This window comes from Ailuropoda melanoleuca, chromosome 6, assembly GCF_002007445.2.
Source record: "Ailuropoda melanoleuca isolate Jingjing chromosome 6, ASM200744v2, whole genome shotgun sequence".
Taxonomy (NCBI): Eukaryota; Metazoa; Chordata; class Mammalia; order Carnivora; family Ursidae; genus Ailuropoda; species Ailuropoda melanoleuca.
The window spans coordinates 28,708,560-28,722,366 of NC_048223.1; positions in this window are offsets into that span (position 1 = coordinate 28,708,560).

Here is a 13,807-nt window from a genome sequence, read left to right on the forward strand (position 1 = left end):
TGCAGTTTGATGATGGCAGGATCAGGATAGGGAATCAGGTTTCCCCATTCCTAGTCCAGTGCTCTTCTTTCAAATCGGCTACTTGTTGCCTCTGGTTTTCTTTAAAGCTGTGACAGAGGCTAGGGCCCAGTGCCAAAAAGGCACACCGCGCAGATAGTTTGAGAAAGTTACCAATTACTAGACTCCTCTGAACTCGCACAGCTTTGCAAAGTGATTTTGCGATTTCTCCTTCAAGACGTGGCGTCTCTTCCTGCCCCTTAAACTGGCTTTAACCATGTGACTTGCTTTGACCAATAGAATGAGGCAGAAAACCATGCTGTGCCAGTTGTGAGCTTGGGCTTCCAGAAACTGTGAGCAACTTAGCCTTGTCTCTCGGAAGCCTGCCGGCCATCAGGTCAACGAGTGCCGGCTTCTTGGAAGATGAAAGACCACGTGGAGCAGAGATGAGTTGTTTCAGCCCCTCGCAGATCCGGCCGCGGACCGAGACCAGAACTTGAGACCAACTGTTGACCCACAGAACTGGGAGTGAAATAAATATGTCTTAAGCCACCACGTTTTAGGATGGCTTATGGCACATCAAACGTGAATGGGCACATCACATCAACTAACTGTTTTAAGCTTTGTCTCATTTTCAGTGGCATTGCAAATTGGTGTCCTTTTCTTCCCATTTTAAATGAGAGAAACTCTTAGAATGAAAGAGAGCGATGTTAAAGAGGGAAAAGAGATTTGGCACTGAGGGCCTGGACACTTGCCCCCTTTCCCAGTAAGACCTACTGGGGACATTTGACATTACGTAGCACTCTGATGTCAATTCATTTTTATTCTCTTTCTCACTCAAGATGAACAGATTCAAATATTGTACCTTACCTACCATTATCACCCCTCAGGGGTAAGATGGATCGTCCCCCTTCAGAACCCTTTTTATTAGGGTTGCTCGTCATCGTAAAGGAGTGTCGCTTGTGACCGGCCAAGCTGTGGTTAGAAGTTCAACACTCCATCCTCGGAAACACTTTGCTGGTTTGGCAAATGCCTTGCAGAGATGTCCTCTGTTCTTGTGGACAAGCGACTGAGCTAAGGTATATTTCTTCCAAGAGGAGTAACTATTCATTCTGACCTTTTCCTGCTATTCTGCCCACTCCTAGAGCACTGTGTGTGCTCTGATGGGGACCATGGCCCTAAGCCAGAGGGAGGGAAGTCTCACCATATTGTTGTCAGAGTAGATAAGCAGTGGGGCACATGAAAGGGAAATGCTCCAGGATTTGTGGGCTGCTTCGGCTCCGAGGTGCTCTCTTCTGATCCAGCTAACGGGGACGAATGGAAGCATAAAACCCACGCTCATTAGTGACTCTCAGGCTCCCAGCACCCTGGTGGGAGGGTGGCTGAGCAACCAGCCAACTTAGTGCTTTGTGCTTTCTCCTTTAAAACACACACATGCACACACACACACACACACACACACACATACACACGACACTGTCTCACTTCAAAGGTGTGACAGCTGTCAGGAGTAGGGCTGCTGCTGTACAAGATTAATGAAAACTGGTTACCAGTGGCTTTGGTTCCCATACCTCCCCCCAATCTTCATAGCTTCTTGGTTTTATTTCCACGCCACAAACCAGTATCGAACAGCTCATGTATGCAAGGCAAGGTGCTAAGTACACCATGAGGGCACAGAGGGGAACGATCAAGAGCCTGTAAGGTGGCAAGCATCTCTGAAGCAGTACGGCAATATGTCTAAGCAAAGAAATGAATTATAAAAGTTGTCTTTCAAGGAGGAAATGTCAGGGTGAATCAGAACCCCGCGCATTCTTTGCACGGGAAATCCTTAACTCGGCTGGTATGTAGACTCTCAATTCTCTTCCCAATTATAATGGTTTTTCTCCATACTTATTGCCTGGAAACGTCATTCTCAGCCAGTTAACTCTGACACCGATAGGCTGATCCAGCAGGGTGGGAGCTCTCTGGAGCCAGGGTGTCATTGCCCTAGGTGATGCCCGGAACGAGGAGGAGTGATTAGAACCAGAGGGGGGAAGCAGACCCCCCACCTGAGAGTCCCTGCAGAAGAAGGAAACTTAGAGAAGCAGAATTGCTCACCTGACAGAGATGAACTGACACTCTCTTTAAAGTCTGCTTTGCTTTTGCCTTTCTGCCTTTCACGCAAGTTACTTGCTTCTCTTTCCCACTAAGGGTGTCGCAATCGGGCTCTTCTTCAGGCGGTATAAGGCTCTTGGGATGCTCTCTCCTCTTCTCATTTGCTAAATTACTTCAGAATCCTCCTGGGACTAACTCAGCCCCAGGTAGATCAGGATGAATTAGAAAAACAGAAGAAAAACACCACACCGATTTTAACATCTCACTTTTCCACCCTGCCTGGTCCCTCCCCCACCAAGAAAAGGCTGAATCCCTATTTCTGGTGATTCACTGAAGTTGATTAGGACAATGGGTGGGTGCGTCTTATGAGAGGAAAGGCAAGAAGGTTGATGGAATCTTGGAAGCTCTGGGGAGGCTCCCCCAAACTGAGAACGAGTTGAATTACTGAGGCTAACTGACCCCCTATTACTGCACAGTGCTCCAGGGGGCTGGGAGAATCTCAGAGGGGAAGAGGCAGCTTGACCATGTTTTCAGTAGCTTCCAGAATGAGCAGTCTCCACGCCACAGCTTGGCCCAGCAGCGTCGAGGTGACATGTCTTCTTTGACTCTTTCTAGGGGAGCCATTGACAGTATTGTCTTTGGTCTAGTCACCTAGTGTGTAGGTGAATGGTGCTTGCTTTCTTTTTTTTTTTTTTAAGATTTTATTTATTTATTCAACAGAGAGAGAGACAGCCAGTGAGAGAGGGAACACAAGCAGGGGGAGTGGGGGAAGAAGAAGCAGGCTCACAGTGGAGGAGCCTGATGTCGGGCTCGATCCCGTAACGCCGGGATCACGCCCTGAGCTGAAGGCAGATGCTTAACCGCTGTGCCACCCAGGCACCCCTCTGAAGTTTACCGTAGCGGCCCTGTTAGGGACCACCTGGACAATGAGCAGTCGGTGGAAACCAGTCCCATGAGCTACTGCTCCAGGCTACCTCAGACCCTTGACACTTCTTAAGATTCCCGGGGCGGGGCGAGCACTAGTCAGAATCAGTTTCTCTACAACCCAGCAGGATGGGTGCTTAAAGGAGGCAAAATTTTATGTATCAAAGTCAAATAATGTAATATTATTTCACCGTCCTTTTTAAGTTTTTCATTAGAACGAAATTCAGAACTACCCCATAGGAATTCCAAATGAACTTTTGTTTTCATTTTGGCTGCTGATTCAGAACAGGTGCCCATTGGCTAATGACGAACTCAGAGTCATGACCATCCATTTTCATAGCCCCCAAAAAGAAACACAAACTGGTATACTGAGGTGGCTCAGTCAGTTAAGCGTCTGACTCTTGGTTTTGGATCAGGTCATGATCTTAGGGTCCTGGGATCGAGCCCTGCGTGGGGTTCCGCGGTCAGCACGGAATCTGCTTGTCCCTCTCCCTCTACTCCTTCCCTCGCTTGTACTCTCTCCCTCTAAAATATATAAATAAAATCTTTTTTTTTTTTTAAAGAAACAAACCATCTAGGGGGAAATGAGGTCTAAGGAATGCAAAAACATGGATGGAAATTAAACAGTGTGGCTTTCAGAACTGGGTCCGCATTTTTCCTAGGATATCACATACTATTGATGTTGCTACAGCCCACGGTTTTCAGATGTTCTTTTTAAAAAATTAGATACCACAAACCCAGTTGGAGCCGAGGGTATGAAGAACATATTTGCCAAGGGCGCCATAACTCAGGGTGGGTGTGAAGTGATTACAATCGCTGCAGCAGGACGAATGGCTACAAGGAGGCAGATTTTACCATACAATTTGGATTTTAACTTCCTTTTGTAGTTAATCCACATGCCATCTGTTTAACAACTTTCTCCATTTATTTCTGATTAGTTCACCTTCCTAAACACAGAGGGGCAGCACAGATGATATACATTCATCTTTTTGATTTTGTTAAGCACTCAAGCTAGTGATTACAGGATACAGGGCTGGGTCTCCGCCACCCCCAAGCTAGCTGTGCTTTTGTAATTCTTTAGGTTAGCCTGAAATACACACTTCCTCCTGACTGCCCGTGGGAGGAAAGAGATTTCTGCAAGCAGATGTCTCTGCCCTAGAGGCTGACCGACAAGCCAACAATGAAAACCATTATCCGTGATCCCTGTGTTCCGATGGGGCACAAAAGAGCAAGCGGGTGAAGGGTTTACTGAAGTGAGCAGGAGCTGGGCCTGGCAGATTCTTCTACCACCAGCTTTCTCAAGATTGGCACTCCTGCCATTTCAAGTGAGATCATTCTTTGATGGGGGACCTGCCCTGTGTATTGCTGAACGTTTAACAGCATCCTTGACCTCTACTCACTAGGTGTCATAAGTAGCCCCTTGACCTAGTTATTTTAACAAAAATGTCTCCAGACATTTCCTGGGGGCAAAATCACCCCCAGTTGAGGTTCACTGTTCTATTGCAAGTCTCCCAATCCCAAGATTAGTTGCAAACTATGTTGTAAGCCCCAGTAAAGCCCGGATATATTTATCCCTCTAAAAATGTTGCTGGTAGTTGCAGACCAAGGTGTTTCTTGAATGGGGTGACAGTGGTGATATAACAGCTGTGGGAATGAGGTGCTTCCAAGATGTCTTTTCTCTGATCCAGCCTGCAGGGGCTTCCAGAGACGGGCCAGCCATGGTGGTGATGCGTCCAAGGAAACGCTGGCCTTTGCTTGCTCTCTCTCATTCTAAGGGTTCCTCAAAGTCTGGCCACACCCGTCACCCACCTTTTTTTGTTCCTTCACCTACATTTGTCCCAAATGGCAGAAGGACACCACATCTCATGGGACGAATGTGTTTTGCTGATCATTTCCACCGAGGACATCACACAAAGAATATTTAGTGCCTAGCCTTATAGGAGTGAAACTCGATTGGAGATGCTAGTTCGAAAAACTAGAATCCAGTGTCTCCCCATTTCTTAAAAATTTTTTAAAAAATTTTCATTTGTATTTATTCTGCTTTCTCCACTGTCACATCTGTCCAAAGAAGGAACACATTCAGTCTCGTTGGAATACCCTAGTCTGCTAGCAATGGCTGTCTTTGGCACCAATAAATAAGATTAAAAAGAAAGCTGAGAGAAGAAGGGGGATTTATACCAAATGACAGTTGGGATGATGCCCTTTCCTGAAGACTAAGTAAAATAAAAAGACTAAATAAAATGATTCTCAGAGGAGCAGTTGGGCTGTTGTTTTGTCTTTGACCTTGACTTCCCCTAGAGCTGGCCTTCTCTCCATACTCCATCTCAAACGTTCTGTGGAACCAGGCTTGGGTCAGTGGTTCCCAGGCTTGGCTGAGCGTGTATTCACCTAGGGAGCTTAGGAGAAATCCTAGGACCGCTCTCACAAGTTCTAACACGGTTTTGGGTGTGGTAGCTGTGAATATGTATATTTCACAACCTCCTCTGGCTATTCTGACAAGCAGGCGCTTTGGAGTCCTCTGGAATAGATCACGATGATGACCAGGATGAAATCGACCCTGTATGGGACTCTTACGATGCTCCAGGCGCTTGCTAAATACTATCCTCGCGTTAGCTCATGTCATCCTCATCACAGCCCCCATGGCTTAGTTATGGCTTCTGTTGGAGAGGGGGAAACTGAGGCTGGAGTTGGAGGAGCGTTCCACAACAGGACTGCATCTGAAGCTGGAGTTTTGAACCATTTCGCAAGTTTCCCTCCCTGCCCTGGTTTGAACTGTGACAGGGGACAGGGAAGGAAACAGACCGACAAAGGGGAGGAGGTGTCTCCGAGAGCATCTGCAATTTCTGTAGAACTCGGAGTCCAGGCCCGCTTCTCAGAGTCCAGGCCCCAGGAGGCTGGCAGGAGCCTCTGGACATCAGCTTGATCGTTGCCCCGTCTCAGACTGGGGAGTCTTGCAGCTTCGTAAACATGGCATGCAGGCTACAAGAACTGCCAGGGGGCGGGATGGGAGGAGAGGGCTCATAAAAATGATATTTTTACTGAGCACCAGAAAGAACATTTTCGTCTTTAAATATGCAGAGACACTACAGCAAGTATCACAAATTCATTCTGGTGATGCAACCAACAACACTTAATTATCAGCTCCACAAGCAAATTAGGTGAGAAAATTACTTGTCTTTTTATATTTATTTTATTTCTAAAAGACCCCCCCCGCCACCCTTTTTAGGCCACAGATACGTGTTCTTTTGTTTTGCTATTTGTGTGGACCTCCTGGAAGAGTCGTTTAGGTCCCATTTCTTGAGGAACCCATTGGGTCTGTTGGAAAGCTGAGGAAGAGACCATCTGTGGGGGGGTTAAGTAGCAGTACAATCCTGAGTGTATCTACCTGAATGTATCTATTTACAACCCCAGTGCCCGCCCACAGGAGGCTACTTTCCTCAGAGGACTTTGAGCTGCCCCACCCACACTGTTCACCAGAGGTGGCTTTGGGATGCCGTTTGCATATGTCACGAATGCCACTGACAGTCTCCCAAGCACTCACTCCATACTTTCTCTGACCAATGGGACATTGTGTGAGGGTTGAAGAGGCTCCAAGGTCTTAGGGAGCCCAACGAATTAATTCGCTCATGGTGACAGGCAGGACAAAGGGTCCACGGCTCCGCATTAAAGCCACATCCTCCTTCACTTTCTCACACACCACTTGTCTCTGTTCCAAAGGGTTCATTCTGCGATGCTTCTGGAAGGGAAGTGAGGTTCTCCTCCTTAATATTCTCTGAAAGCAATGATGTTTCAGCTATTTTACTAAATATGCTGGGAACAGTTAATGAGCTTGGTTTTTTTTCTTCTAGTTTCCCTGTTATAAACTTCCATGTTCTCCAGTCTGCTCAGTGTGTGGCCACGCAAGGATGTAAGGGATCCGGCTCCAGGCCTCTGGGTCCTTCCAAGGCAACAGCCGGTGTTCCCGCTAAATCCTTGCTGGCCCTGCCAGCAGTTATGCCTTCAGCAATTTCGGTTCTCCAGCTCCAAAAATGAGAAGAACTGGGGATTCTAGAGTTTCCAGAATGAGATGGGCAACACAACCAAGTGCGTTGAGCCAGGAGGGGATTATGTGAACTGGCAGGCACATGCCCCATCTATAGGGGAAGCCGACCAGCACACTGTTAGAATGCTGTCGTGTGGGAACATGGACCAGGTTGCCAGATCTTTCCATATAATTTCAGCAATCTGATGTTCACACTAAATGCTGTAATTTTTAAAATATTAGCATACAAGTTAAGTTTCAGAAAAACATATTTTGTGGGCCAACCAAAACAAGTCTACAGGCCAGATACGGTCTGAGGCTCACCAGTTCACAATCTTCTGCTCTAGTTCAATTCCCTCCTTCTAAGGACGGTTCTCCCAGAGGGTACAGGTTACTCAGATAGCCAGGAATAAGAACCAAGATCTGGTGTCCAAACCATGGGGTCAAACATTCTTTCCTTTTTGTTTTACTCTTAATTCTCTTCATTTTCACCAGTTCAAAGATTTGTTCTGGCCAGTGGTAATTGGATGCTTTCCCTGTGCAAAAAACTGTGCTAAGTGTTTGAAACTACCAGAGAGTTAAACAAAACAACTACTCTTCCCCCAAAAGATTGGTACTTCTCCTGAAAAAGGAGAACTAAGATTAATAGTGTCTCCTCAGGGCGCCTGGGTGGCTCAGTCGGTTAAGCTTCCGACTCTTGGTTTCAGCTCAGATCATGATCTCAGGGTCATGAGATCGAGCCCTGCTTGGGGCTCCGTGCTCAGCCCAGAGTCCGCTTGAGATTCTTTCTTCCTCTCCCTTTGGCCCTCCCCTCCCCCTCTCTAGAATAAATACATAAATCTTAAAAAAAAAAAATAGTGTTTCCTCTGTGCCAGGTATTTTATACTCAGCATTTCAAGGAATCTTCAAAAACTGCTGTGAAGTCAGCGTTGTTCACGATCTCTTCCAGCCAAGATACTACAGATGAGGGAGATTAGGTAACTTGCCCAGGGTCACACAACTAGAAAGAAACAAAGCTGAGAGTTAAACCCAGGTCTGACTCTGGTGTCCATGCTTTTCATTCCCTTTTTTTTCTTATTGAAAATTGCGAGTATTCAATAACAAAACATGAAAACATACAGAAATGGCATTATTTAACACTGTTAATATGTTTCCTTGCTTTTTCTTCTAGACCCTGCAATAATCGAGGAACCCAAACACAGCATTTAAGAATGCATACAAAAAGAATGCTATCCACTGTGTGGAAAATACAATGTAAAGAATATGCGAAATTGCTGGAACCACATGCAGGCACCGGAGTGAGGATAAGCTTGGTTAAGGAAAGCTGAATGGAGGACGTGAGCTTTGAGTTGGGCCTGAATGCGTACAACTGACAAGGACTGGTGTTGGGTTGGGTGTTCTCAGCTTCTGAACAAATCAGGCAAAGGAAATCTGTTTTGCCTACTCTCTAAATATAGCTTGCGATGACTCAGAAACTAAGGGTGGTTGTGGTAGAAGTGGTTGAAAATCATACAGTGAGAGGTGCTCCTTGAAGCTGGCCTGCTCCCCAGGAGTGGGGATGAAAGCCTACTGGCATTCCATGACTCTCCCGGGATTGCAGCGACCCAGGCACCCTGGCTCTGCGCACACCAGGCTTCCCGGGCAGCACCCACCTCCTTGCTGCGTGGCCCCAGCTCTCTCACACTGATTCAAAGCTCCCATTTCCGTCTCGAATTGACTTCGTTCCTCCATAAGCATCAAACATTTGACATTTATCATAAAAGGTCTGAGCTATTCGTCTGACAATTAAACATCCTCTGGGGCTATGCTGAAGGCTTGGTATTTATGTTTGTGCTTTTACTTTTTTTCTTGTTAGTAACCCTTCCTTTGCCTCAACGTTCTAAAACACAGCGGTCAAATGTCTGTTTTCCTCTAAACTGGTTTAGGCCGTGCGAAAGATTGGTTCATGGAAGAAGCCCTATTTATTTTATTTTCATTAATGCCACGTAGATTTTTCTTTTTTCTTTCTTTTCTTTTCTTTCCTTTTCTTTCTTTTCTTTTCTTTTTTTTCCCAGGGAGCACAGTGTCTTTAGTTAATAGTTCCTGATTCCACAGTTTCTACTTACGATGATTTCACAGATGGTTAGCATATCCAAGGACAAGCATTGATGAATAATTCCCTGACAAATCGCTGGCGAGGGGAATCAGTGTCTCCGTTGTAAATGTGTTACATGAGACTTTTTAAAGAATTCAAGGTGAGTATATTTCTTTATACCAATTATGCAAAAAACCAGGTTAAATTAAGAGGTGAGTGATAATCATTGAAGGTTTGTGGACGCCCCCGGGAAAGGACATAGGAGTTTTCATTTTGATGGAACTTGCTTTAAAATTTATAATAGAAATCAACAATTGGTTAAGTGATGGTTTAATGAGGAAGTTGTATTTTCAGTAGGAAAGACACACTGCATTTCTTACAAAAAGATTTATTTATTTATTTGGGGGGGAGGGGCAGAAGGTGAGAGAATCCTCAAGCCGACTCCCTACTGAGTGTGGAGCCCTTCGTGGGGCTCAATTCCAGGACCCTGAGATCAGGACCAGAGCTGAAATCAAGAGTCAGCCACTCAACCAACTGAGCCACCTGGGCACCCCCATATAATGCATGCTTCATCCAGCTTCCCATGCCTAAGGGAAGGCAGCCCAAGTGTTTTAAGGAAAGGAAATTGCCTGGGTTTTCCATCTCCTGGTGGGAGCTACCTACTTAAAGACCTGACTCTAGGAAGAAATAACTAACCTCTAGAGGACTAGCCTTGGAAAGGGCCTAAGTGATGCCAAGTCTCAGATCGACATTCCTTTGTGTTGCCAGTTTCAGTACGTTAAGATTAAAGCCATGCTCTCCAGCCTTCAACAGGATGTGATCTGCACGAAGCTGGAATCTTCTTTGGCTTCATTCACGGCTGTAGCTCAGGTGCCTGGACCAGTGCCTGGAACACAGCAGGCTCTCACAGGTGCGTGGTGCTTCAAGGAGTGACTGCCCGGGGGCCAAGATCAAGGCAGCATTGATAATTTCTGCTATTGAAAACCTCACTGCCAAGTTTCTTCATTATTATTATTACTTTTTGCTTTTGCAAAAAAAGTTCCCCCTTATAAGTACATAAATTAAGTATATTCTAAAAAATGTTAATCTTGGTGAGTGTTGCCCAGTTTCTATCGTTTCCCCAAGGCTAAGGGCCTGATCTGTTCAGCTTACACTATGCAATGTTCACCACAGGATAAAGGGATATGGAGGCATAATAAATTCCACTTGGTGATAAAATAATAAAATCAAAATTAAATCCTGACTAAAATACTAAAATTAAGTCCTGGTTTTTAAAAAATGAGGAAAATCCCAGGACTCCCTATAGCAGCAATTATGACTTACTGGTTATTTTCACCAGTTATGAGATATTTTCCATGTCTTTAATTGTTAAAAATAACTACAGCAAACATTTACTAATTTTTACTGTGCACACACATAGCGCTAAGTGTGAATTATTATTATTACTTTTTAAGATTTTATTTATTTCTTTGACAGAGAAAGAGACAGCCAGTGAGAGAGGGAACACAAGCAGGGGGAGTGAGAGAGGAAGAAGCAGGCTCCCAGAGGAGGAGCCTGATGTGGGGCTCGATCCCAGAACTCCGGGATCACGCCCTGAGCTGAAGGCAGACACTTAACGACTGAGCCACCCAGGCGCCCCTAAGCATGAATTATATACATGACTTTATTCAAACTTCACAGCAGCCATTTAGAGGTGAGGAAGTATAGACTCTGAAAGGATACCTGCCCAAGGTCACCTGACTGGAAAGGGCTACAGTGGGGATTCAGGCTCAGCCAACCTGGCTCCAAAACCCAATTCTAAACAGTGATGCTACACTGCTTTACATATTGCTCAAAGTGGCTAAAATAGGGGTGCCTGGGTGGCTAAATAGAGGCTCAGTCTGTTAAGCATCTGCTTTTGGTTCAGGTTGTGATCCTGGGGTCCTGGGATGGAGCCCCACATGGGGCTCCCTGCTCAGCGGGGAGTCTGCTTTTCCCTCTCCCTCTGCCCCTCCCCCTGCTCATGTGCTCCCACTCTCTCTCTCAAATAAATAAAATCTTAAAAAAAAAGTGGTTAAAATACAGAAGTTTGTAAATAAAACTTTAATAAATGAGAGCAGAGTCAGGGTTTTTCCTAGATTCTTGTCTCTTTCAGTCACATACACTTTTATTTGCCTCCTTGACTGGGAGACAAAAGCTGAAGAGACCCCTGGAGTGTGGGAGTGATGTCTCTCTTCTGTGTGTCTGTAATTAGCAAGTGCTATTGATACACTATTAAATGTTGTAGCAATTTAAATTTTTGTAGTGCTGCACCTACCTTCCAAGAATGGGAAATGCATCCAGAACAGTCCAAGGTCATTTATTCCTTCTAAAATCTGTTTCATCAAAAGAAACATAAATAGCAATCCCCAGAGTCGTAAATAAAACATGTTTCCTGAATTCTCCAGAAGAGGTAACAAAGTGAGAAATCTGCCCTGCAACTCTTGCAAAATAACAAATCTCTTGAGACGCTTCTCTCTTTGAAGATGCCCCAGTCTCTGGAAGAGCTTCTTCCATCCCTGTCCCTCTTTCCCTCAAAATCCTGCCTGGCTCTTCCAGACCTTTCTCCTTGGAAATGGCTCCATGGTCTTTGCACATAGTTCAACTTTCCTGCAAGCTTTCCCTACCTGCCTCCCTAAATGCTCCCATAAAGACCCCAGCTAGCTCTTCCGCATGTACCGATGGGCGGTATGTGCACTAACAAGTTCATAAACTTCGGTGCAATGCTGATATTTACTCTACTTGGTGAGCCCGTGGAATCCGAGTCCGCACATCATCTCACCACTGGTTCCAGAGGGCGCCTGTGCAGCTTTGTGGGCACGGCCGTGGACGTCTGCAAGCCTGGATTGCCTGAAGGGCTGCAAGACCGAGTCAAGCATGTGGCCTATGCGCCATGTGTCAAGGATGATATGTCAACCCGTTACCCATGAACACCATTCAGGGTTTATTAGCAAATAGGGGCCTGATCGGAATGGGTGCCCAAGCGCTTTGTGGAGCGGGGCGGCTTGATACCACACCGTGAGGAGGACGGCTTTGGACAAGCCAGTACTAACTACACTGTATCTTCACTTCCAAGTTAAAGGATATGAGTCAAGCCGATGTATCCGAAGCTCCGCAATTGATCCTTTCTATTAAGTAAAATACAGTGATTTCAAGGGCTATGACTTTCACAGGTATTTGTTCAAATATTAATGTGTGAAATATACTTTATTTCAGGATGCTTTGTGAGTGCATATTTTAGTGAGTAGAATTACACCCCCCCACACACACACTCAATAAGTTACCCAAAGGTCCACATAGGTGTTACATGTCAATTGTGTAATAATTATTAGACTAAAGTTACAATGTCTGTTTATTTAATATGTGATACAATATCTGTTTATTTAATATATGATATTTGAATGAATATGTACGAATAAATGAATGAATGTGATTGCAGAAAGAAGCCTGATTTCCCAATGCCTTTCAAACTATTATTACATGCTATTTGGTTGCTTTTTCAGGGGAAGAGATTGGGTCGAGGTCCTCTTTACCTCATCATTTGAGCTATTTTGAAGGGCTTACGATAACAATATTTAATTCACATATGGGCTAAGAACTCTATTCCCACAAGTATCCAACAATGAACTCATACCTCCATTTAGCTGTCTCAGAGCAACCCCAAACCAACATGCCCCAATCAAATCCATGGTCTTCTCCCAAATTTGGTATTTAGAATTTCTCATCCTAGGGAACTCTAACACCATTTATCCAATGGATAACCACAGGATGGGGAGTCATTTTTTTTTTTAATCTTTTATTTTAAGTAAACTCCACACCACTGGTGGGGCTGGAACTCACAACCCCAAGATCAAGAGTTGCATGCTCTACTAACTGAGCCAGCCAGGCACCCTGGGGAGTCATTCTTAATACCCTGTTTTCCTCTACTCTCCAGTTTCAGTCATCACCAAAGACTGCTGATCTTATAATCTAAATAATTCTCCAGCCCAGCCCCTTGTCATCACTACCACATCCTCCCCAGCCCATCATCTCTCTCTTTTTTTTTTTTTTTAAAGATTTTATTTATTTATTTGACAGAGATAGAGACAGCCAGCCAGAGAGGGAACACAAGCAGGGGGAGTGGGAGAGGAAGAAGCAGGCTCATAGCAGAGGAGCCTGATGCGGGGCTCGATCCCACAACGCCGGGATCACGCCCTGAGCCGAAGGCAGACGCTTAACCGCTGTGCCACCCAGGTGCCCCCCAGGCCATCATCTCTTCAGCAGTTCCTTCTCCTGTTCAAGTGAAAAGGCAACTGATGGCTTCTTGCCAATCTCCAGAACCTTGCCTCTCATAGGCTGCTGCTTTATACCCTTTCTGTAGCCACCTGGTCCTCCTCTCATTCCCGACAGTGCATTATGTATTGTGTTTCTTTGTGTTCCAGCTCTTTCCACGTGCTGACCTTTCTTCCTCACCCACCCCAGTTCTCCCAGTCCATTCCTTCAGCTTTCAGCCAGGATATCACTGCCTCTGGGAAGTCTTCCTTGATCATCTGAGGTTTGTTCAGGCTTGTCAAATACATGTTCCTAGTATCCTGTGATTTTTTTTCCTAATAAAATTATAAAATTCTTACCCAGATATTCAATCATATGATTATTTGATTAATGCCTATTTCTCTTTCTGACTTGATCATAATTTTCAT